Source organism: Canis lupus, chromosome 5, assembly GCF_003254725.2.
Source record: "Canis lupus dingo isolate Sandy chromosome 5, ASM325472v2, whole genome shotgun sequence".
Classification (NCBI taxonomy): Eukaryota; Metazoa; Chordata; class Mammalia; order Carnivora; family Canidae; genus Canis; species Canis lupus.
In genome coordinates, this window is record NC_064247.1 from 19,745,287 (window position 1) to 19,771,643 (window position 26,357).

Below are 26,357 nucleotides of genomic sequence, written 5' to 3' on the forward strand. Positions count from 1 at the left end.
TTCCTTCAGTGCTTCTCTAGCCGAAGTCTTCTGTAAGAGGGGAAAATGGGCAAACATGGACGGAGCACCAGCATGTATTGGTTGTCATTCCTGCTGAATCTTCATGCTGATACTGCAGTATGGATCTCTACCCCCACTTTACAGCTGAGTAAACCTAAGATCAGAAATACTCAGAACTTTCCCGAGGTCCCTGAGTTTAGACATGAATGAAGTCCCATGTGACTCCATTTCTGCTCTGCTTCTGACTGCACCCCCTCCACCCTATGATGGCATTTCCCTTGGTTTCGCTACAGAATTTTCAGAAGGGGGGCTGTGCCAGTCTCTGGGTACATCAGAGTTTGACAGAAGCCAGCAAGGGACTCTCCTTCCAAGCTCCATCCAGGCCTCCTTCTCTACCTCAGAGGTAGCTCTTGGAGCACGGGGGAAAGTTCTAGATCTTCCTCATTCTCTGTTGGCCCAGTCCTTTGTTTGCTCCTTACCTTGGACCAACAAAACCACCACCTGCCTCAACCCATCTTCTACCTCCAACACCCATTGGTGGGGGCCATTTGCTCACCACTTTGAATAGAAAGGTACAGATAAAGATTTAGGTAGCACATCAGGAAAAATTTCCTGACTGAGGCCCAGGGACATATAGATGAGAACGCCAAAAGGGCTCTTGTGTCCCCCTTTCCAGGAAAGCCAGAAGGCAAAGGGCCACCCTGCCCCTGCCCGGCCTACTTGGACTGGATACAGTTCAGCCGGGAGGCAGGGGAGGCGCCGAATGACCTCCAGAGGGCCGTGGCAGCCTGGGAAGCGGGAGCCTACAGGAAGCCGCCTGCCGCTTGGCCGCAGATGCTCCCTGTCATCAATCACTCTGTGCATCTGTTTGCTGTGCTGCTTGTTTAAAGAGCGAGGCGTTCGCTAATTGAAAACTAAAGATCCATCCGTCTCACTCACAGCCAGCATGAAATCCACTCAGCCGTGCAAGATTGGGGTAAAAGCAGCAGCACAGAGCGATGGTGCCCTTGCGTTGGTGCCCCCCATGGAGGCCATGCTGCTCCCCTTCTGCCTCCTGAGTGAGCAAGGCTATCCCCCTCCACTCCAGAGCAGCCAGGGGGGTGCCCAGATTACAGTTTGTCTAACATTTCCTCGTCTACTGTCCTCCATGCTGCCCAGAGAGAATGGTCTTCTTAGCCCCAATTTAAGGATGGAGAAAGTGAGACTCAGAGACAGTAAACTACTTGGTAGCCAAGATCACACAACTGGTATGTGACAGAGGCAGGACACCAGTCCAGGTCCTCTGACTGGTCGGGAGAGGGGTGGCTGTCCACTGGGTAGCTGTCCCTGGCTGGCTGGACAGAGAGGTGCTGGGTGAGAAGGCACCACTTCTTTCCTTAAGTGGATTAAACCTGGGAAAGAAAGGCCTAGGGGTAAATGAGGGGAAACACCGATGATATCTGCAATGTTTCATTGCTTTAAAAGCCTATTTCGGGAAAAAATAAATAAATAAAAGCCAATTTCAGAAATGCTGGGATTCCTGATTGCTGGAATATCTCTCTATCAAACCTGCGTGGATGGGGGCCAGGCCAGATCCACAAGATAGTGCCAAAGGCAGGGAGCAGGGGGAGAGGCACCATGTGCTCACTTACAGCTGCTCCCCTTCCGCAGTTGCCTCCAGAGATTTGAGAAAGGTGCTGGTCTGCCCCGGACGGATTGGGGACTGGCCCAGCACCGGGTCTCTGTGGAATCTGGAAGGGCGAGAGGGGTGCTCAGGCCCTTCTGTGATCGTGAGGGTCACTGGAAGAAATACAAACCTAATCTTGGGGCCCTGAGCGGCTCGCCTCCGCAGAGATGGACCGATTGTGGGCTGTGCGCACCCAGTTCTTTGTCCATGCGACTCCCTCTGCCTGGATTGGGCGCTGCCCTCCAGGGGACGGGATTGCTTCTTCAAGGGCAGTCCCCGCGAGGTCTCCCTCGATTGTGCCCCACGGTTGGTTGAGCCGCGGGTGCTGTGGTGCTGTGCTAGCCACAGGTGTTTCCTGGACGTCTCCACCGCCTCGTGGGACAGGGGAGCCGGGACCTAGCTGTACTCCTCTCTGGGACCCCGGAATCCGACACAGAGCTTGGCAGAGGGAGGACAGTCAAAAACTGATTGCTGAAGACTGCACCTCCCTCCCGTCGAGCTGGAGCCCCCGAGGCCCCCTTGGAATTTCCGCTTCAGGTCAACTCCAAGCAGGTTTTCCCCTGAAAGAGTCAAGCAAGCCCCCAAGGGTTCCAAGACCAGAGGTCCGTAAAGGGGCCGAGGCCCTGACCACTCCTCCTTGCAGGGCTCCCTGGATGGGCGGGGCCCCCGACCCCGACCCCGACCCCCGGACTTCGCAGAGGGAGCGGGAGGCAGACGCTGCGGTGCTTGGTCACCGGCCGCCCGATGCACGGGCTCTCACGATGGGGGAGCGCGGCGAGCGCAGGCGGCCGACGACCGCTCGGTGCCCGCCTCGGCCCCCAGCGCCTCCGAGCCGGGGCTGGCGGCCTCCCCCGCGGGCCTGGGCGCACCGAGCCCGCACCCCCGCGCACAGGGCGGCGGGGCGGAGCCTGTCCCGGGGGCGGGGCCCGGGGTGCCCCGTGGCCCGGGCGGCCCCGCCCCCCTCCCGCGCCCCGGAGCTCCCGCGCCGCGAGGCTGTCCGGCCTCAGTGCCCGAACCGGCCGCCTCCCGCGCGCACCGCGCCGCCTCCGCGCCCGGTCCCCATCCCCGGTCCCCGGTCCCCGGTCCCCGCGCCCGCCCCGCCCCGCCCCGCCCCGCAGGGCCGCTGCTCCCCGCGGGCCGGAGCCGGCCAAGCGGCTGCCCGCCGGGGCTCTGAACCGCGCGGCGGGGCCGGGAGCCGGGGACCCGCCGAGGGGAGCGGGGCCCGGACGGCTGCCAGGGGGCGGCCGCGCGTGGATGCGGCGGGAGCCGGAAGCCTCGAGCAGCCGGCGCCGTCTCTGCCCCCGGGCGCCCTATGGCTTGAAGGTAAGCGCGCGGGATGGGGCGGGCGGCCGGGCCGGGCAGGTCGCGGGAGGGCGCGCCTGGGACCACAAGTTTGTCCGGCCGCCCCGGCGCCGCCTGCCCGGGCCGAGCCTGCGGTCCGCTCCCCCGGACTCTCCGTCGGGCCATCCCCTGGGCCGCCCCCTCGCCTCCCCGCCGAGCGCCCCGCCCAGCCCTGCGCGGCCCGGGCTCTGCAGGGTCGCCGGCTCCCCACGACCGCCCCCCGGGCACCCGCGTCCGGGGTCCCCGGGCGCGCGGCCAGAGTTTCCGACCGCCCCGGAGGGAGGGGGCGGTTGCCGGCAAGTCGGCGTTTGTGAGACCCGAGACTTTCCAGTTTTAAGGACGGACGCCCGGGGCGGGGGAGGCGGTCCTGCCCCTACTCCCGCGCCCCGGCGTGCCGCTGTCCTCGGTGCTGAACCCGCGTCCCTCGCCGCCGCTCGCTTTGAGATCCGACGCGGAGGGACGGGGGCTGGGCTCTCCGACCCATCTGCACCTGGGAATGGGGGTGATGGTTGGGGCAGCCGTGGAGGGTGACTGCTCGACTCTGGAATGGACCAAGAGCCTCGAGAGGGTCGTGTGCGGAGACAAGAGGCAGCGCTAAGAGCCAGACAGCGCGTCCCCATCCCTGTCTGCGCAGGAGGCCTGTGAGTGGTTCCTCTTGAAGAGCGGAGGTAAGAGGGTGCGTGTGCGTCTACACAACAGGCTTCGCCATGGACACGAGTCACAGCACTGCAGCTCCGTAGGGACAGGCCCTTGCTTTCAGCCACAGGGAAGCTATCTGAGCAAGTAACGTTGCCCCACCTGACACCCCACTACTTTTTGTGCTGGGGGCTCCTGAGGTTGGTGAGGTGCAAGACGCTTTGAGAATCCCTCTCCAGTTCCTTCTGAAAATCCTATCGTTTTTGGATTTTGACCGGGATGTGAATCTTTCAGGCTAATCCTCACTCCTTCCCAGGAACTAGGTGATCAGTGATTTTTCTCCCCACCCGGGGATGCACATGTTCTGCTGATCCCCGATTCATCCTGCAGCATTAGGACCACTTGAAAAATAATTCAGTTTTCTCATGTCTCCCTCTATTGCTGCTATTTGATGAGGGCAGGCAGAGAGAGAGGCCTTGGTGAATGTGACCAGGTGCAAGAGAACTAGTGGGCTGGTTTGCTGGGTCCCAGCCCCCTGCCTTTGACTTCTTTACTTAGCGTTCAAGATTTCTGGCATATCTGATGGGGAGAGGGACTGGGATTGATGCTATCTCTGAAATCAGACATTTGAGAGGGTTAGACGTACAGCCAAGTGAGGGCCAGGGTAACCCCAGCCTTGGTCTGGTGAAGAACATTCTGAGTTCCTTCTGCCTTCTCTGCACAGCCTGGGGATGAAAGGTGCTAAGAAAATGGGAGATTCTGATTTGTCGGAGAGGTCCGGAGCAGCATTTCTCTAATGGTTGTTTTCTGTTTTAATGAACTCCCTGCCTCTGAATCACCTGGGAAGCTGGTTAAAAATGGATTTTTTTGTTGTTGTTGTTCTTCTCTGAAGGACTGCTGAATGAGAATCTCAAGCTGAGACCCAGGAATGTATGCTTTAACAATATTTCTAGGTGATCCATAAGTACATGGGTTAAGAAATCATCTCTCATAAAAGTTCATACTTCTTTGACAAGAGGGAACGTGATTAAGGTCTTTATAATTGACTCTTTTGCCACCTGCAGTTTATTACATTAAGTTCTTCAGGTGTGGGACTGTTGGTGGAGGGACCACCTCCAGATTCAATCCCTTTGCCAAAATAAAGTATGTAGCCCGGTCTCCTGTCCTCCAGGATCCTCTGGGTGTTTTCTTATTTCTAAAACAGATTTTTTTTTTGGCCTCTAATAATCACCAATATGGCTTTCGGTTGACCTGTGTAAGTAGTAACTGCCCTCCTCTGGGGGCCAACCCATTGTGTTCCTCTTACCCTCCCCTTCTGGGGGAATTATTGTCTTTCGTTATGTAGGTGCTGTGGTCTGCTAACTCAACTGCTCCTGAAATGCCAAGGAGTGATTAGTTCAGCTTAGTAGCACGTCATGTTCCCCACGGCTGGTAGCCACTCGTGCTCTGCTGACAGTGACATATTGGCTATATTGATTTAGTTCTTGTGCTCTATAAGCTAGCAAGCCTGTAGGGGTGATTATAAGGCCAGTAACGATGCTTGTGGGCTAGTTAGTTTTCTACCTTTACCCGAAAGGTTGGGTTATTTCTGTCTAGGACGTGCACTGGTGTAGGAGAATTTGAACTCGAGAGAAACCCTCTGTTCCTTCTCCTACCAGGGGAAACAAAGGGAACTGAGGGTTTCAAGAAAAATATGGCCTCATATTCACCTGGGATTTACGTGCTGAAGCTAGCTTGGTCTGAGGCCACTGGTCCCTGAGTAAACATGTGTAAGGGGAAAGACGTGTGGACTTGGCCTTGAAAGAGCTGTCTTCATCTTCCCTGCAAGTGAAAGTCATATTTTGGTGTTGAGGAAGATGCACGGCTGTGAAAATAGCACAGAGTTTATGTGTGTGTTGGGGGGGGGGGGTGTTTGTGTGTGTGGGGAGGATAATGAGACTTTCTTGAGCCAACTCTGTCTTTTCTAGTGACTCATGTTTTCTGACCTGCCAACCCCCCATTTCTCCCTCCCTTGTGGCTTAATACCTATGAATCTCCAGCAGTGAAGGTGTTTCAGCCACTAGGAAAGGAGAGGAGACTCAAAGTTGAGATTTTATCATGTCGGGACCCCAAACCCTATCTCCCAGAGTCAGGTTATATATCAGGGGTGACAGTAACCTGAGATTTGAGGTCTTGGAAAGAACTTAGCATGGCTGCTTAGTCTGTGTCATTTCCCCTGGGACATCGTTACCAGGACTTTCAATCCTCAGATTATTTGGGCTCTTCAGAGGTCATTCTGGATGCTCCTCGCCCCTAAACAAGGCAGGTTTTCTCTTAGTCCAGAAATATGGCGCGCGCGCTCTCTCTCTCTCGTTACCAAAGTGCTCCCAAAAAGGAGTGGTGTAAGCTTTCTAGTCCCAAGCTCCTGGGACTGGGCTTGGCAACCAAAGCTTCTCCATCCTGCTAGGAGCTCTGCTTAGCAGGAGAGCATCCTGCATCTAGGAAATGCTTGGAAGCCACAGGCAGCAGGAAGGGCACAGCTTGTTTCAGCTTTCCCTGTATATGGCCTCTCTCTTGGCTAAACCCAGCACCATATTTCCCCTCCCTCACCCCCACTCAGGCCTCTTGTGGCCCTGGGAGGGTGCCAAGATTTGGCTTTGGGATTATGTATAAGCTCTCCAGCTCTCCAGGATACTAAATGCAGCCACCAAGGGTGAGCAAGTTGCTTATTTACCAGTTCTGGGTGGTAAGCTGATATTATCTCCAGCCTTTTAAATTACTCTAATTGTGTTAGAATCCAACATTAATACACCTCTGCCTCTCCACTGTCCCTATCACCATTGTAATCGAAGGTTGCTTTCTTATTTTTTTAAACAATAGAATCGTATTATTTAAATGCATAGGTGTGGAAAATAGCTTGATTATAGTGTCAGTACGTGTGGGTGGAGGAGTAAAACTACAAGACTCAGCCACTTGGTTTGTTCTTGTTTGGGTCCAGAGAAAGGAGAGAGACTTGCCCTTGTGGACTGTACATTTCCCCTCTTCTTGTCCCTTTCACCTCAATCTGATAAATGGGTTAAATCAACACCCTGGGCAGCTGGGATGTCCCCTGGGAGGGCCAGCCTCCTCTTTCCCTGGGAGACATGGGAACGTTTCTCTGCAGAGGAGCAGAGGCTCCTGCTGGCTTCAGCGTACAGGGAGGAGCCAGAGATGACGCCCTGGGGCCTGGGGACTCCCCCTTTCCCTGGGCAGAAGATGTTGCTGCGGTGTCCCAAACTCAGGGACCTGGAGGGTGGGGGAGGAGTGTGGGGCAGTGAATGAGGATGGGAGCCGAGGAGAAGTTGGCTCTTTGGGGGTCCCTGGAAAAGGCTGATGTTAAATACGTATGTAGAAGACATCAGCTTGAGGCAGTTCGGGCAAATTTGCTGTAATCTGATGGCACCTGCAGGGATTTTCACGTTTCCCAAGAGGAGACAGGGGAATTCTTTGCTGTCTACAGTGATGGGTAGGGGAGGGAGACAGGACCCCTGGCTCTCCCTGGAGCACTCTGAGTGATGTCAGCCTGCTCCCAGACAGAGGATAGAAGGGAAGTCAAGCAGACTCAGCCCCCAGGGGCCCATCAATAGGCCTGTAGCCAGCCTGGGCAGTCAGGCCTTTCAGGGCGCTGCAGCTTGGCACAGAGCAGCAGCCACAGCCCCGAGGACACTCCCCTGCAGATGTCTGCGAGCCAAAGTGAGTCCTGGGGCCTGTCCATCCATCACTGGGCTCCTTCAGAACGTGCCTGCCCTGCTCATTTCCACCCCCGCCTTGTTGTCATTGTTTGGATTCTAAGTGGCTCAGCAGGGGAAAGGCATTAGAAATGAAATTATTTTTGTTACACGCTGTATAATTGCCTTCTCTCCTTCCTGTTACCCCAGGCAGCAACATCACTAGCAATTCCCCGGGAACCCTTGGTCTGGGAAAGTTCCTTAGAAAGACTGCTTTTGACAAGTGGTCCTGCTCACCAGTCTCTCCATTGCTGGCCTCATCATCCCAACAGCTAACATGTATCGTGCATTTGCTGTGTGCAGGCTACTGTGCTGAATGCTTGCCACGCGTTTTTTATTTCAACTCCTCGATCTTGTCACCACCCTGTGGAATGGGCAATGTCGTTATCCCTCTTTTCCCAGAGGAAGAGGTGTGGGTGTGGAGAGGTAAGTGGCTTGCACAGAGTCACAAGGCCAAGATGCAGGGCGGAGACTCAAAGCCAGACTGTCTGATGCTAAAGCAATGGCCCTCTCTGACCTCTGTAATTGGCATACAGAATAAAAGGGAGGAGAATAGGGCTACCAAGGCACTTTCTTTGATAAACTGAAGTGACAGCAGCCTTAACACGTGAGATCAGGAAGGGAGGAGAGAGCAGAAGGAGAAGAATGGGTGAAATAACCTCTTGGGAGTCTTAAAGTTGAGGACCGTCTGAGAAGTTGTTCTGTGCCTGGGTCTCACTCCTTCAGTGAAATGCACTGGGAATGAACCTCAGCAAGCAATGGGAACAGAGGAGAGGGGGCGGGAGCAGAAGGAGGCAGAGTCACCTGGGTCTTCTTGCTCGAGGGAGGGCAGGAGAAGCTGCGGACTCACGGAAAGGCTCGCTTCCCCGGGGAAGCTAGTCTGAAACTGTGATGCGTCACCTCATATCTCTTGGAGGTGAGCAGAACTGTTGCAAAGGCTGCAGCTCAGACTTCTGCCTACCTTTTGGCCTTTGGTGTTGCTTTCTCACTGCCACAGGATCTAAACTTGTCACATCTCCAGGACTAAGCGTCTTGATTTTAGGGTGAGCGGGGAGGAGGGGGATGGCCTGGGATCCTGCACGGATCTGGGACTAACTCATGAATGCTGTCCTAGGGACGGGCTGCTCCCTGCTTTTCTGCTGGACAGAGGTGATAGAGGCCTGGGTGTCCCTGTGCAGGGCACTTACCCTGTGCATCAGTTTCTTCGGGTATAAAACAAAGGAACTTTCTTATGCTGCCCACTATCTTGGAATTCCTAAGGTTCATCAGCACTGAGGGCTCTACTAAAATGACCAGATAACGGGGCTCACCTCCCAGTAAGCTAGAAGACTTCCAGCCTGTGTCAGTGAACCTCACCATGAATTTTACAAATGCCACATACCAGCATTTGGTCCCTTCTTTAAGCCCTTAGAACACAACATAGTTAAGCCTGTGGCTCTGGAGTGAGCCTCCCAGGATTTGGCTCCCAACAGCAATACTTTCTAGCTGTGTTACCTTAGGCCAGCTGGCTGACCTCTGTTGCCCGGGATTCTTATCTGTAAGTGGGGATGTTAATACCGAGATCGTTGGGTTGCAGCAGTTATTGTGGCAGTAGATGTAAAGACATTTTAAAGAGTCACTGGCAAAAGTAAGCACTCCATAAATGTTAACTGTAATAATAATTATTGTTATTATTCGGGAACTTGAGGGGGAGCATTTTGTGCTGCTTTCCTTTTGCATTCACTCAGCACCTGATTTTGCATCTCTGAAATCAAGCACGTTTTTGAAGCTTTCACAAAATTCAAGCTTACATTTCTTTCTTATGCTCTCCACTTATCTGCACAATAATCTTCGGCACTCCCCTGCCAGAAGCTCTTACTCATCTCAAGCAAGAGGAGCTGGAGTTGCTGGTCCATAGGTTATGCTGTGCTCACCACAGCGTAGCTGCCCTCTGTCACCATACAATGCTATTACCATACCATTGACCATTTTCCCCATGTTGTGCCCTTTGTCCCCATGACTTACCCACTCCATTATGGAAGCCTGTATCTCCCACTCCCCTTCACCCATTCTGCCCATCCCTCCATCCCCCTCCCCTCTGGTACCCATCAGTTTGTTCCATTGAACCCTTCTTGATTGCCATTGTAACATGGTATGGTGCGCTCTGGCACAGGCCACTTCCTATTAAACATCCAAAATTAGAAGAAAATTGCCATCCATAAGGACAATGAGACTTTTCTTTCTTCTACCCTGGTTGAGAAGCCCAAAGAACCTCACATTAAGATCCTCAAAGCTGCTGCAAATAACATGCTGTCCATCTTTTGGGGTCATTCATGACAGAAGCAAGAGCTACCCATTTTTTGGATGAAGGATGGTCTTGCCTGAGAAAGGGATGTAACACTATAGCTTCTTGTCCTAGGACTCTCCAATCCTGAAAGCTACTCCCTTTTTGGCTCTTTTCCTTTTCTACGAATCCTTCACTGGAGAGGACTCTTTCCTAATTGATGTGTCTATTTCTGGCTGATTAAAAAGGATTACTGTTGGGACACCTGGGTGGCTCAGTGGTTGAGCATCTGCCTTTGGCTCAGGTCATGATCCCTGAGTCCCGGGATTGAGTCCCACATCATGCTCCCTGCAGGAAGCCTGCTTCTCCCTCTGCCTATGTCTCTGCCTCTCTGTGTGTGTGTGTGTCTCTCATGAAAACATAAATAAAATCTTAAAAAAAAAAAAGAAGGTTTACTGTTTAGGGAAGGTAGGAGATTGTCAAGGGCATGGCAGGTGTTCCATTCCCTGGTCATCTTCCTCTGGTCAGGTAATAGTCATTTGTTCCTTGGACTCTGATCTGCTCTTCTGTTCATTTATGGCAGGATCAACAAGCAGAAACTAGCATCTGAGATCCCAAGCAGAGGATATCAGCATCACTAAGAAACAAAGATAATTCCATACACAGTTTTCCTTGGAGAGTATATATATATATATATATATATATATATAACTGAAGGCCTAGATTGCTCTGGATGACCAATGGCACAAAGTCTGCCTTTTGGCCAGTCTTCTCTGGTGAGCTGGGGATAGGGTAAGAGGTGATGACTGCTTTCCATAGATTGGTGCTGCCCTCCATACCTTCTGGATTTTGCCTTAGTTACATCTGTGTAACCTCCAAGATGGCCCTCAATACTCCCTGGTATTTATGTTCTTATGCACTATCCTCCTACTTAATTAAAGAAGGAAGACCTGTGTCCCACTAGGATAATACCTCAATGACAGATTGTGACTTCTGAGGATGATGATCATAAAAGGTGCATGACTTCCACCTTATTCTTTCTCGAGTCACTCATCTGGGGAAAGCCACCTGCCATGTCAGGAGGACACTCAAGCAGTCCTATGGAAAGGTCTGTATGGCAAGCAGCTGAGACCTCTTACCACGAGCCATGTGAACGAGCCATCTTGGAAGTAGATCTTTCCTCCCCAGACAAGCCTTCAAATAACTGTGGCCACTTCCAAGGTCTTAATAATTTCAACCTTCTGAGAGACCTGAGCCAGAACCACTCAACTGAGCTGCCTGAATTTCTGACCCACAGAAACCCATTCAGATAATAAGTTTTTGTTGTTCAAAGTTACTGAGTTTGGGGAGGATTTATTACATAATAGAAAATGAATACACACTCTGAAATTATTCTCTGTGAAGTTATTCACCCTTTTCTTCTGCAATGATGTGGGAGTCCCTTCACTCTCCACGTAGAAGATAGATTCCTCTTACTGGACTCAAGCTCCTTTGGTGAGCTTCAAGGGCATCCCCGATTTTGTTTTGAGATTTTGAAAGTGCTCATGTTTCACACATGGCCGTCAGGAGCCTCTCAGCCCTCGTCCTAACCCGACCAGGCAGCTGATTTCTAGTCTGTCTTCCTGTACTCACTCTTCCCTGAATGTCTTCTGGTGGTGGCTGCCTATCCACATGCATTTCACTTTTTATTCTTTCATTGAACTAAAATTACTGAGAACCCACCATGTATCAGGCACTCATGTTGGTTGCAAATACGTTAGCAAAAAAAAAACCAAAGATCCCTGCACTCCCAGAACTTACATTCTAGTTTAAGGTGAAAAGACGGTACACAACAAATATAAAAAGTCAACGACTGAGTGTGTGAGAAGGCAATAAGTAGCTGAGAAAAGAAAAAATTGATCAAGGCTCTGTGATACGGCATGCTGGGGTGTGGGGTGAGAGGGACATTTGCATTGTTAAGTAGGGTTGTCAGGAGGAATGTCACTGAGAAAGTGACAACTGAGAAAAGCCTTAAAGGACGAGGGGAGTGGATTTTGCAGCTACCAGAGGGAAGAGCATTCAAGGGAGGGGGATCATATAGTCTGTGTGCATTTTAAAGCACTTTTAATAATTGTCTTGTTCCCTCTGGAGCATTAGTAATACTCTGCCTTTGGAACTCCCTTTTAATTTTCAAAGCCCATGAGGCAATAGTAATCTCTTGCATTTGTAAATCACTTTCTCATGCCCTATCCCTACTGATCCTTACAACAAGCCCCTGAGGCAGCTGTTAACAACCTCCATTTTGCAGATGTGGCCACTGAGGCTCAGAGAGGCTAAGCAAAATGTACTCAGGCTTGCAGAGCTAGGAATTACTGGAGTTACTGCCTCCGGAAAACTCTGACGCTCTGTGCTTATATTGCTGTCTGAATGCTCAATGCTAATCTTTCAATTGTGTGATTCTTGTCATCCCCACGAAGCTGAGAGCCTCCTTCATGCTTCCCCAGTACCTATTATAACCCAAAAGGATGCTGAGCACTTGCTAGCCACTTACTTAAATTGTGGCATGAGTGAGTGCGAGTGGGTGAACGAGTGATGGCTTACTTCCCCATGGCCACAGTTTCTTGAAGCCCAGCAAGAGTGTCTGGCAGTGTCAGCGGGTTAGCAAGATGCTTCATGCCTGTCTCTTGCATCCTCAAGCAGCAATCTCTGATTACCTTCAGCCACAAGTACATTATCCTTTGCCTAGAAATTGTTCACAGTTGTTGCAGGGCATGGAAGTCAGGGGTTATTGAATATTGGAGCCTGCTTCAATCAGACACACACATAGAGAGGAAGGTACTGCTTCAAGGTGAGCTGTCAAGGAAATACAGATGTGTTGGCCCAGCTCTGCCTGGGGGCCTGAAGACAAGCAGGATAGAATAGTTGTTGGAGTGTGTCTTTGGACGGAGCTCTGGGTGGTTTGCTTTGAAGCTGGGATTTAGGGTTCAGGGAACAGGGCTGATCCTTAGTTTAAAAGGTACAGATAAGCATAATTTACCTGACACCCTTGAAAAGCAGTAACAGTTTGAGCCCACCTTTCCCAAAATCAATTCTTAAAAAATGAGGTACCCACCCCCTGCCCATCTAGCTATTAATTATAACAAAGTGATTCAGAGGATGAACTTGGAAGCCAGACTCCTATAGGCTCAGACCCGTGTTCTGCTGGTAACCAGCTCTGTGACCTCAATCAATTACTATAACCCTTTCAGATTCAGGTTTTTCTTCCGTGAAATAGGGGTGACCGTGACACTTACTCCATAGGGTTTGTGGGAAGTAAATAAATCGTGCATGTAAAGTGCTTAGCCTGGTACCTGACACATGGTAACTCTTGATAAAAGTTCACTTTGTTATTCTCATTATAATTAGTAGGAGGCATTGAAATGTCCACAGTATCCTTCCCAGGCTATGCTCCAAATTTCATCTCTCTTCTGGAAGGAAGAAAGGCGTCATTGCAAGAGGAGGAAACTAGACAAGGTGGGACCTGACCCCTGGGTGTTGTTTTTTGGAAGAACCCAATGTCAAACAGCAAGAGAGAATGGCAGAGTCCCAGGGCCCCTTCTGCCACACGCTGTTGTCACCAACTTGGGGTTGGAACGTGCAGTAGCCAAGGAGCCCAAAGAAACTAAGGACTGAAGAATGGAGCTTTAGCTGAGGACAGTGCAGTGAGGCCAGAGGCATAGCAGGGGCCAGACTGTGAACTCTAAAGCCTGGTGAAGACTCTGTCCTGAGGGCAAGAAGAAGCCAAAAACCAGGTTGGGTTTTAAGCAGGAGAATCACCCAAGTAGCTTCATTTGCATTAAAAAAAAAATCACAGAGGCTGCCCTGTGAGAGAGCTGGTGCTACAGAAGCCAGACCGAAAGAAGGGTAGCCAGCAGGGCTTTTGGTTGTCCAGTACGGGTGTGCTGGGGGTCTGGACCAAAGTGGGGCTGGGTAGACAGAAAGGAGAGATTCGCAAAGTTATTTAAAATTCAAAAGAACTTGCTGATTGATGAGCTGTGGAGGATGAGGGGAAGGGAGAAGCCAAGGATGATTTAAGGACCATGAAGCAAGGCAATTAAGGATATTGGGCCAAAAATCTGAGCCAGTATATTGGGGGTTGGGGCATGTGGGACTGGAAGCAGAGAACTAACTGATGGCGATGATGAGGCCAGAGAACTGGAACCCTGGGAGGAACTGAGTGCACGAGCTGGGACAATTGTGGTCACAAAGGGAGATAACCCAGTTTCTGAGTATAAGAGGAGCAGAGTGGTCCTGGGTGATGACAAGGTCCAGGATGCAGTCGTGGGAACAGCATGCCCTTGGAGATGAGGGCATCAAGGAGCTGAGAGGCCAAGGTTCCGGAAGTAGGTTCCACCCAGGTCAATGGCAGGACGAGGGGCTGGAGTGCAGGACAGGGAGTGAGGTGCCAGAGTCTTTGTGGAGTAGGGAAGTGGCCAGGAATCTATGGATGGCCCTGATACGGGCAGAATGAGGGGTTATGGATGGGTGGCACGTACATCAAAGGACTAGGGTCTTACGGGAGGGCAGAGGAAGGCTAAGGAGACAGGGAAGGACTGTGGTGGCGATGCTGTCAGTGAGGCTGACGAGAGACACATCTTTCCAGTCTCACCACACTGGTGTTCTCTTCTGCTCCCTCACTCGCTCTACAGAGAATGAGAGAGAGAGAGAGAGAGAGAGAGAGAGAGGGAGGGAGAGAGAGAGAGGGGAAAGCCGAACAGAGGGTGGTGAGTAGGTGTGAAGCGGTGGATGAGAGATGAAGAGGTGGTGGTTACAAGGAAGAGAAAAGCAAATGGATCTGCTGTCATTCCTGTGTGCTTACTGTACCATGTCCAGCCTTTGGGGATGTTTTCTCTGCCTGAATGCTCCAGCCCTTGGCCTGAGACGCTAACTTCTAGTCAGCCTTTAAAACTGAGCACACACATCACCTCTTCCGGGGAGCCTTCCCTGGTTTTCCGCCTACACTGTCCTACCAGCCTGGGCTGGGGAGCCCTCCTTTATATTTCCATAACATGAAGTGTAATATTTTTTTTGTTTTGTTTTGTTTTAAGAGGGATGCCTGGGTGGCTCAGCGGTGGAGCATCTGCCTTTGGCTCAGAGAGTGATCCAGGGATCAAGTCCCTCATCGGGCTCCCTGTGAGGAGCCTGCTTCTCCCTCTGTCTGTGTCTCTGCCTCTCTCTGTGTCTCTCATGAATCTTTTTTCAAAAGATTTTATTTATTTACTTAATGGAGGGAGAGAGAGAGAGAGCGAGCGCACAAGCAGGTGGAGGGGCAGAGGGCAGGGGAGAGCTGGGCAGGGGAGAGCTGTGCAGGGAGCCTAACGTGGGACTTGACCCCAGGACTCTGAGATCATGACCTGAGCTGAAGTAGATGCTCAACCAGCTGAGCCACCCAGGTGCCCTGACGTGTAAGAGTTAACATGCCGTATTATAACATTTATAGTTGCCCATTTACTGCTCTTTTCTCCCACTAGATAGGAAATTCCTCGCGTGGGAGGAGCGAAGCCCTTACCTCCCGAGGCTCAGGTACCAGCCCACTGCACTGCACACGGCGGGAGTGTGATCAGGGGAATGCCCTGCGCCCCCCTACACAGTAATAACACAGGAGGACGCACTGTCTCGCGCTCACCCTTGAAGGCCCCTGTAGCATTAAGTCAGGCTAGAAAGTTTCTCCAGCAATTGACGCAGACTGGAGAGATCCCAGCAAGTCAAGGCTGCAAAGACCCTTAGGGACCCAGGCTAACCCCTGGTGTGTGGATGAGAGATCTGTGCACAGAGAGGTAAGCAGTGCATCCCGAGTCCCCTGGCTGTTCCGCCGCAGACCACACTGAGACGGCGGGCCTGCCAGCAACGTCCCGCTGACTTCCCACATCACCAAGCCAGTGCCCCTTGTCATGCCCGACGGCCGGAGAGGGCATCTTCCGCACTGCTGGGCCTCTGGTGGCCTTTTTGAAGGTTCCCTTAATTTTTACCCTTTGTCCTTTCTTCCTGTTTCTGGGTCCCAGATGGCTGATTTGGTGGCCCTTACTACTCAGCTCTACTCCTGGGAAAAACAGATGAGTGGAATGTAACGCAGGACCGAGTCCGTACTTACATATTTTGAGGGGCTCACAGCTTTGAGGGATGGAGCTGCAGAGCCTTTAACGTTCTCCTTTCTCACTGAGAAGCAGATCGTAGGCAGGTGGATACTCAGTGTATCAAAGGGCAAAAGCCCTTTCAACACTACGTTATTGTCGTTAATAATAACAGAATAGGGTGGGCTGATGACTCCTTGGTCACCAGCCAGAACTTAGCACGGGGCAGCAAGGAGGGGTGGTTCCGGTGTTCTGCACTGAGCACGTGCTCGGCAGGTGGTAAGCTGTCAATAAGCCACTGTTGTGTCTGTGGACATATGTACGAATGAACGCATGAATATGGTCCTCTTGCAGAGCAGGCTGAGATTTGCTCAAAAATGGGTCCATCATGTCCTGAAGGAACTGGGGGGAAAACCTGAGCAAGTAGCCTGGAGAAATCAAATGACCACTGCCTTCCGTTGTAAGCACTTTTGCCTGGCTCCCAAATGTGATAAGAAAAGTGCATGGTGTAGGATGGCTGCAAGCCTGTGTGGATTCTCTGGGCCCCAGCGCGTGGAGAAGGTCTCTAGAGGGAGACAGAAGGTGGGCAGCCCCCTGCAGAGCTCACAGCCACCTGCCCTTAAACGTGGTAGGGCTCAGGAAGCCTGGGGAATGTGATCATTTCCACAGTAACAAAGTATCCCAAACCGGGTATCTCAACAGGAAGTTGTTCTCTCGTAGTTCTGGAGGCGGGAAGTCTGAGATCAAGGTGGGGACAGGGCCGTGTTCCCGCTGAGGGCCCTTGGCTCTGCCTGGCCTCTTCTACCTTCTCAGGGTTCCTGGCGTCCCCCGGCTCCAGTCTCTGCCCCTGTCTCCCCATCACCCATGTCTCTTCGTGTGTCTCTGTGTCCTCGCCTCTTCTCATAAGGATACCAGCTATAGGACTTTTTTAAAAGAATTATTTTTATTTTTTAATTAAGAAAAATTTTTTATTGGAGTTCAATTTGCCAACATATAGCATGACACCCAGTGCTAATCCCGCCAAGTGCCCCCCTCAGTGCCCGTCACCCAGTCATCCCATCCCCTGCCCACCTCCCTTTCCACCACCCCTGTTCGTTTCCCAGAGTTAGGAGTCTCTCATGTTCTGTCTCCTGCTCTGATATTTCCCACTCATTTTTCTCTCCTTTCCCCTTTATTCCCTTTCACTAATTTTTATATTCCCCAAATAAATGAGACCATATAATGTTTGTCCTTCACCCATTGACTTACTTCACTCAGCATAATACCCTCCAGTTCCATCCACGTCGAAGCAAATGGTGGGTATTTGTCGTTTCTAATGGCTGAGGAATATTCCATTGTATACATAAACCACATCTTCTTTATCCATTCATCTTTCGATGGACACCGAGGCTCCTTCCACAGTTTGGCTATTGTGGACATTGCTGCTAGAAACATCGGGGTGCAGGTGTCCTGCCATTTCACTGCATCTGTATCTTTGGGGTAAATCCCCAGCAGTGCAATTGCTGGGTCGTAGGGCAGGTCTATTTTTAACTCTTTGAGGAACCTCCACACAGTTTTCCAGAGTGGCTGCACCAGTTCACATTCCCACCAACAGTGCAAGAGGGTTCCCTTTTCTCCGCATCCTCTCCAACATTTGTGGTTTCCTGCCTTGTTAATTTGCCCCATTCTCACCGGTGTGAGGTGGAATCTCATTGTGGTTTTGATTTGTATTTCCCTGATGGCAAGTGATGCGGAGCATTTTCTCATGTGCTTGTTGGCCATGTCTGTGTCTTCCTCTGTGAGATTTCTCTTCATGTCTTTTGCCCATTTCATGATTGGATTGTTTGTTTCTTTGCTGTTGAGTTTAATAAGTTCTTTGTAGATCTTGGAAACTAGCCCTTCATCTGATAGGTCATTTGCAACTATCTTCTCCCATTCTGTAGGTTGTCTTTTAGTTTTGTGGACTGTTTCTCTTGCTGTGCAGAACCAGCTATTGGATTTAAGGCCCCCGTAACCTGATAGAATTCCATCGAGATCCTTAAGTAGTTACCTTAGTACTACCTTTGCTAGGAACCTGTTTCCAAAAAGACCAGAATCTGAGGCTCTGGGTGGACATGAATTTGGGAGGTCGCAGTTCAGCCCATTGGTAGGGAGCTTCCTGACTCGCTCGTTCCTGGTCCGTGGAGACGGTCTTTGCCTCTTCCCAGGCAAGACCATTTCCCTTCCAGTCACCTGTCGCTGGGACAGCTGGCTGCTCACCTAGCTGAAGCTGCATCTCCCAGGTTAGACGGCAAGTAAGGACAAGAAAGAAACCAATTAGTATGATGGGGACTTGGGGATTAACTGGGATTCACTGGCCTCCTGGAACAGTGGGCAGTAAGGGGGAAGGTAAAGGGGGGTTCAGAGGAAGAGAAGGGAAGAAGGGGATCCCTTCAGAGTTCCAGAAAGCGGAGGTCCCTGCAGCCCTGGGCTCAGGACTGGGAGGACGGTGACTGGATGCAGATATAAAATATCTCGTCCTAAGGAACTCAGGGATTTGGAGGTTTTCACTCAACAATCATCCTGTGAGCATTTACTCAATGTCTCCTATGTGTTAATGTTCTCATTTCAGAAGTGAGTGTATTGAGGCTCCAGCAGGCCAAGAGTAGTCTACAAGGTGTCTCCAGGGACAGAGCAGGTCCAGATTCCAAGTCTTTCCACTCTCTCAGTGCACCTTCCACAAAGTAAGCCCTTCTCTCGTTATACTCCCATCTGCCCTGGGAGTCCCTGTTCTCCACTAGCAAATGGGGATAAAGTCAGCGACCCCTGCATCTGGCCAGGGCTTGATCATGACAGCGTGTGTCCCCAGAAGCTCCCTGATGTGGTGGGGGTGGAACCCCTGGGTTCAGCTTTGCTGGGGGCGGAGGGAGGGAGCTGAGGGAGCTCCCTGCAGAGAAGGAGAGCTAGGATCTCAGACAGAGGCTAGTGGAGACGTGCCCTGGATTACAAGCCAGAGCCTCCCAGGGAGCCCCATCACTGGGTTTGCCCAACTGGCCAGTCCTTACGGACTTGAAGATGATGATGGTGCCAGGGAGCTTTCTGGGCCCTTTGTAAGGATTACACATCTGCAAACATGGAACCTGGAGCCTTGCAGATTTACCTTCTTGTCATAAGTTCACCTTCCTGGCACCTTAGAAGCCAGTATGACAACCCTTGGAACTGCTATAGCATCCCCCAGTGGGACTGCACCCCACCAAAGCCTGCCTCTTGGGGCTTTCCAATCTGGACGTTGGTCAGTAATGATCTGATTCCCTCCAGATGTTCAGTACTTATGTAAGACCTGAGAGAAAAGTGAATCCCCTCACTGTTACATGTTGGGGTGGGGGGTCAGGGAAGGATTTTTAAGGATCTGCTCTCAGTCCACCTTTGGGAATTAGAGACTCAATATGGGGCTTGGCTCGGGGCCTGTATGGCTCCTGGGGCAGCCGGCCTGCCAGGTCCTTCCAGTTTCTCTGGCTTCCGTCTGCCCTCTGTGGCATGTCCCCAGTCTGTCTCCATGGCAATGCCATAGCCCCAGGAATCCTTGGTCCTGGTAGGGGAGAGGGGATAAGGGGAGGGCAGGAGCACAGGGAGCCAGCAGTAGCCACGTGCCTCTTCTGAGCAGCAGAGCTCCAGAGGGCCTGGGAAAACACCCCCACAAAAGGCTGGCAGCAAGGAGGGGCCGGGGCTGAGGGCCCCTAGACATTCTTTGGTCTGGAAAAGGAGCCAGGAACTCTGTCCTCAGAATCTCTGTCCTCAGGGGGCTCCTGGAAGCTAGCAGCTTGGGGATCTCCTTAGGTGGAAACCACAGACAGCTCAGCTTGGGGCATAGCCCAGGTGCTCTGTGGCCCAGGGAAAGCCACCCAGCTGGGGGTCCCCACAGGGCTCTCCTCTCCTGCCCTTCCCTGTTTCACCAGACAGAGGACCTCTTTCCTCCCACTTGGATGTCTGCCTGTGGCATCTCACAAGCTCCATGAGGCTGGCTCGGCCTTGGGTGGAGGGGAGGCACCAGTGCCAGCTGGGTGTGGCAGGGTCCTCAGCAAACAGCTGGGGCTGCTTCAGATGAGCTGGAACACCGATCTATCTTTGCACACTCAGAGTCGAACAGATGTCTCTCTCCCATTGGGATAGTCTATCACAATAATCCTGAATGAAGATCGTTACATTGAGCTGCCTCTAAGCAGAGTCTCTGAGTTTTAGTCCACCAGACACAGATACCCAGGAAAACCAAATAAGATGGACACCAAAAGCCAAGAAATAGAAGTCCGAGCCAGAGTCCAGTGTATACCTGCCAGCCTGGGCACTGCTCCTTGGAGCCCTCTGCCCAGTTTCTTGGAGATCTAGCCATCTGCCAATTTACTGGGCTGGTTTCCCCCCCCGCCCCCCTCAGTAAACTAGACCCACTCAGGCCTTTCTAGGGGCCTAGAGAGTCCGGAGTCTTGAGTTCTAGCCTCAGTTCCATCACCTTGTTAAGGGGAAAACATGACTCTGCCAGTTGTTAGAACAGTAAGGAAGACTTCCCTCAGGACTGTTGTGATAGACTGTCCCAATGGGGAGAGAGGTCCGTCTCAACTCCAAGTGTGCAAAGACAGCTTGGAGTTTATAACCAATGAGCACAATGAGGGCTCGTGGGTGGAAAAGTATAAGAGGAGACATGAAGGGGAGGGGGAGTTCTTGCTAAACCAACCTAATAGGATTCTTGCTGAGGGCGGCCAGGGGATCAGGAATCAGGGGTAGAGGATTTTCCCTGACTCCACAGAATCCCTGCTCAAACTGGGCAAGGCGTCAGGATGAGGTCTCCTGGAAAGAAGGACTCACAGGAGCCTGACCACTGTTTGGTCAAGCCTAACCGGGGGTCTAGGGATATGTAATGTCTTCTGCCCTCTGGCTCCTATATCTATAATATGGGGTTGGGTTGGATGAGGCTCCTTTCAGTGTAGACAAACCACAACCACCAACTGCTTCTCTAATTCTACCTCCTTCGCCCAGAACTGCTTCTGAGTGTCACAAACATTGCTTTTAAACACATCTATTCAGGTGTTCATTTTACAGTCAGATGCTTTTGCCTACAGTGGTATTTGATTTACTCAAGTGAATTATATCTACCATTTTAAAATACTGACGATGCCTAGTGCCTCATACATATCATCTTCAATGCTTGGGACAGTCATAGAAAGTAGGAATTATTATTCTCATTTTACAGATGAGAAAGCTGAAGACCAGAGATGTTAGGAAAATGTACTTGAGGCCACAGGAGTGGCAAGAACAAAAGCTGGTGTTTGAGGCCAGGTGTGTCTGGTATGACTACCCCTTGGCTGCTGCTGAGCCACGTGAAGTGCTCCCACAGACCTGCTTTGTAGACTACACTTTCATCACAGGTCTTAATGAGACAAAATTCAACTGTGTACATCTGATTCATTTTTTAAAAATGTTTAAAAATATTTATTTATTTATTTATTTATTTATTTATTTATTTATTTATTTATTTATTTATGATAGACATAGAGAGAGAGAGAGGCAGAGACACAGGTGGAGGGAGAAGCAGGCTCCATGCCAGGAACCCGACACAGGACTAGATCCCGGGGCTCCAGGATCGTGCCCTGGGCCAAAGGCAGGTGCCAAACCGCTGTGCCACCCAGGGATCCCACGATTTTTAAAATTTTTTGAAAGAGCTTATTTATTGAGAGAGAGCAAGCAAGCACATGCAAGCAGGGAGAGGGGCAGAGAGAGGGAGAGAGAGAGAATCTCAGGCAGACTCCAAGCTGAGCATGCAGCCCAATGTGGGGTTTGATTTCATGACCCTAAGATCATGACTTGAGCCAAAACCAAGAGTTGGTTGCTTAGCCAGCTGAGCCACTGAGTATATTTTAAAGATCTTATTGACTTTATTCAATGATTCATGAATGGGGCAGGATTCCATCTAGCAGACAGACAGGGGCTCCAAGGAGATGTACACAATGAAAGACTTCTAGGCGGAAGGGAGTGGGACAAGGATGTTGTACTAGCAAAGAGCAGATTGGTTGTGGCCAGGTCACTTTCCTATAGGGGATGGCAAGGGTCTATCAGCCAGATACTCCCTAGTGCTAATGAGGTGATCTCTGACTGAGGGGTTTAAGATTCCATTTCTGGGAGAAGCCAAAACTGTAACTAAGTCTAGGTTTCATGATGTGGGGCTTAGTGTAAGTGACTCCACTGGGGCCTGTTGTCTTGCTTTTAACTCCGTGCATGCCACAATGTGCTATAATGACTTCCTCCTTTGTTCTTCCCACCCCACCCCAACCCCCAACCCTCAGCCCCCAGCATGTGAGGTCAATTAGGGCACCTTCCTGTTCTTAGTGTTTAAGTACACAGGAGATCCTGAATATCCGTAGGGGGAATGCATGAGTGAAGGAATAGGTATATGCCAAAGATTTGGAACTTGGAAAAACTGGAGACTATGTACATTGTCTATAGTGCTATTCACAATGTTGGGGCTTCAGTGAATCCTAATTCATATGCACGTGGACACACACACACACAAATCATCAGTGCTAATTTGTGGTGGTATACACACAACATAGGTTGTGATGGACCAGCAGTTTTGTGTGTATGTGTGTGTGCAGATCATGACTGATATGTGTCCTCTCAAATAAATTAGTGCATTAATTTTGGCTGACACATTTGGAGTCAATAAATCTGTGTGCTGGCGCAAGGGTGATAAAAATCATAAAGGGCTGTGTTTCCGTATTAACAAACATCAAGAAGCTGTAAACACAACCTTTTTCTCATTTCTTCCTGGTGATATTTGTAGGCCTACACCTGGCATTCTGTGTTGCCCACGTGGCCAGAGATTACACATGCAGGAAGAAGGCAGTCAAGACACAGAATAAAGGAATCCGAGAGAGAAGCATGTGTCAAAATCCAAAGCCTGAAAAATCATTTTATAATTAAAAAAAAATAACACTGTGTGTGTATGTGTTTTGCCAGGATACATGTGCTTATGTATAAAAATGGCTAAACACTCTGGTTAAACTCCATTTAACTACCTGAGCTATGGGTTCAGGAGGTTCTTTTTCTAATTGCAGGTCTGGGTGATATCACCAGCTAGCTGGGGGTCCCAAGGGGAGGCTAAGAAAGTCATGTTCTGCCCTTGTCATCCCTACAAGGCAGTCTCATGTTCCTCACTATCAGCCACTGCTGCCGCTCCCAGGCCTGGGAGGGCCCAGGGCTTTGGTCCTGGCCCACACACCCCAGCCTCGTGAGCAGCCCCAGAAGCAGAGGCTGCTGTTCTGTGCACCTTCCAGGACTAGGGCAGTAATTGGCCCTGGCTCTAATGAGTGGGCCCAAGGTGACAAAGCCCATCAGCCCTTTGGAACTGCTACTTTTGGAGGAACCAGGAGCAGCCTCAAACCAGCAACCTGGAGAGCTGCCACTGGGCCAGCACCTAATTCCCAAATTAAGTGTTTCAGGGGCCTGGCTTTTACAGTGTAGAAAGAGCTCAGAGGCAGCTCTGGCAGGAGCTGCAAAAGCAGACAAATCCAAGTCTTGGCAAGTGATTTCATTGCAAGTCAGTACTCCAAGCTTCCTTCTTCTCCCTTGTCATCAGATGCAAATGGGGCTTTTGTCCCAGGGACTTCCTGGGTGGTGTGGTCCTGGTGCTGGTGATGGTGGGAACTCCAGAATGGCCCTGGGGACTCAATTATTGAGCCTGGCAGAGGGGCAGGAGGTGTTGAACTGTCAACTGAGTGGAACCTTAAGGACTCTCAATCCTGTGGATTCATCCTCAAGTTTCCTGCCTAGAAACATACAGAAACACCCAGTCCACCGAGATGCGTTACACAGCACAGGGTTGTTGGTTTTATTGGTGGGAACACCCTTTCTTTCTGTTGCCTGGTGGCTTCTTATGATCGAATGAATGTTCACCAAATAAGGCAACCCACTGTGGTCAGCCCACTGTGGTAGGCATGGGTCCTCCACAGATTTTATTTACTTATTTGACATAGAGAGTCAGAGAGAGAGAGGGAGAGTGTGCACAAGCAGGGGGAGTGGGAGAGGCAGGCAAAGGGAGATGGAGAAGCAGGCTCTCTGCTGAGCAGGGAGCCCCATGCAGGGCTCGATCCCAGGACCTCATGACCTGAACTGAAGGCAGATGCTTAACCCACTGAGCCACCCAGGCGCCTGCAGATCCTCCAATCGCCCAGACCCACTGAGGGAAGAGATTCTATCTCCACTTTGCCGATGCGGTCGAGCCTCACAGAGGTGGAATGATTGGTCCAAGCAATGGCATAGTCAGGATGCAAAAGCAGCTCTTTCTGACCTTTTGCACGGCTCCCTGTCTACTGTCTACCTCTCCCACTCACATGTAAGCTTCGCAGGAAGGAGCATGTTATGTTTAGATCACCCCCCAGGGCCTAGCAAAGTGCCCACGGTAGGTACTAATGCATCTTTCTTAGAGGAAAGGAGTGCATTCATTTTTAGAATTCTTATAAAACTAGTTACCCCCATCCTAATTAGCTCTGGAGGCTGGTGCATGTTACTGACATCTTATGGGTCTCAGTTTCCTCATGGAAGACTCTTGGAGGATGGTCACCTCCCGCACTGGTTGGATCACACGAGATCGGCCTCCCAGCGCAGCAGCTTCTATGGAGGTGTCTGCTCTCAGGTGATGCCCATGAAGGCCCACAGTGAGCCCCGTGCTTTGTTCATTCTTTTCTTGAAGAGTGGGAGGTGGGGTCTATGTGGAGCCAGCATAATTTCCTTTTCTTTTTTTTATCGTGGTAAGAAACACATCATATAAAATTTACCATTTTTTTTACCCAACGTGGGGCCTGAACTCAGGACCCTGAGATCAAGACCTGAGTGGAGATGGAGTGGAGATGAAGAGTCGGTCGCTCAACCGACTGAGCCACCTGGGTGTTCCCCCATCTTAACCATTTTTTAAGTTAACAGTTCAATAGTGTGAAGTATATTCACATTGTTGTGTGACACACTCCAGAACTTTCTCCTTTTGCAACACTGAAACTCTATACCGATTAAACTCTAATTCCCTGCTTCCTCGCTCGTCCTTGAGCTGCCAGCCTTGACAGCCACCATCCCACTTCCTGTTTCTTGGGAGTCTGACCACTTGATACACCTCATATAAATGAATCATACAGTGCTTTTCTTTTCATGACTGGCTTATTTCATTTCACACAGTGTCCTCGAGGTTCATCCATGTTGCAGCATGTGTCAGACTGTCGTTCCTTTTAAAGGCTGAATTATATTCCATTGTATGTATAGATCACATTTAAAAAAATCTATTCACCCACTGATGGGACATCTGAGTTGCTTTCACCTCTTGGCTATTGTGAATAATGTTACCACGAGCATGAGTGTGCAAATTTCTCTGAGATCTGCTTTTATTTCTTTTTAAATATTTTATTTATTTATTCATGAGAGACAGAGAGAGGCAGAGACACAGGCAGAGGGAGAAGCAGGGTCCCTGTGGGGAGTCTGATGCAGGACTTGATCCCAGGACCCTGGGATCACACCCGAGTCGAAGGCAGACACTCAACCACTGAGTCACCCTGGCACCCCAAGATCTGCTTTTAATTCTTTTGGATATAAACCCAGAAGTTGGACAGGTGGATTATATGGCAGTCCTATTTTTAATTTGGTGAGGAACCTCCATATTTTTCCACAGTGATTCCATCCTTTTCTGTTCCCACCAGTGATGCACAGGATTCCAATTTCTCCAAGTCTTCATCAACACTTGCTACTTTCTGTTCTTAATTTTTTTTTTTTTTTAAATTTTTATTTATTTATGATAGTCACAGAGAGAGAGAGAGAGGCAGAGACACAGGCAGAGGGAGAAGCAGGCTCCATGTACCGGGAGCCCGACATGGGATTCGATCCCGGGTCTCCAGGATCGCGCCCTGGGCCAAAGGCAGGCGCTAAACCGCTGCGCCACCCAGGGATCCCCTACTTTCTGTTCTTAAAATAGTGGCCATCCTTGTGGTGTGAAGTGATATCTCATTGTGTTTTCTTAATAAATATTTTATTTATATATTTATTCATGAGAGACACAGAGAGAGGCAGAGACACAGGCAGAGGGAGAAGCAGGCTCCATGCAGGGAGCCCCACATGGGACTTGATCCCAGGACTCCAGGATCACACCCTGAGCTGAAGGCAGAGACACTCAACCACTGAGCCACTCAGGCGCCCCTCTCATTGTGGTTTTGATTTGTATTTTTTTTTTAAGATTTTATTTATTTATTTGACAGAGAAAGAGAGAGAGTGCACACAGGCAGGGGGATGCAGCAGGCAGAAGGAGAGGGAAGAGCGGAATCCTCACTGAGCCCTGACTTTGGACTCGATTCCAGATCCTGGGATAACAACCTGAGCAGAAGGCAGATATTTAACCCCCTGAACCACCCAGGCGCCCCTTGATTTGTGTTTCTAATAACTAGTGACGTTGAGCCTCTTTCCATAGGTTCATTCATTCTTGGTGGAGCTGAACAAGGGGACCCCAAGCAGCTAATAAACAGGGCAGATATTGTGGGATTCCCACAGAAGTTGGCCTGGCATCCAAGGAATCCTGATTTTTTTCCAGGAGATTGAGTGGACAGTGAAGCTTTTCTGCTTTCCCCTCCAGCCAGGAT

At 50.6% G+C, this 26,357-nt stretch overlaps 1 protein-coding gene across 2 annotated transcripts in view; it reads left to right on the plus strand.

Moving 5' to 3' along the window:
* The first annotated feature begins 2,860 nt into the window (after positions 1 to 2,860).
* DRD2 (dopamine receptor D2) overlaps positions 2,861 to 26,357 on the plus strand; it is a 62,016-nt gene continuing 38,519 nt past the window's right edge. For both annotated transcript variants that reach the window (XM_035716195.2, XM_035716196.2), the window contains exon 1: positions 2,861 to 2,989. The gene's annotated coding sequence lies outside the window, so the exon portion shown is untranslated. The remainder of the gene's footprint in view (positions 2,990 to 26,357) is intronic.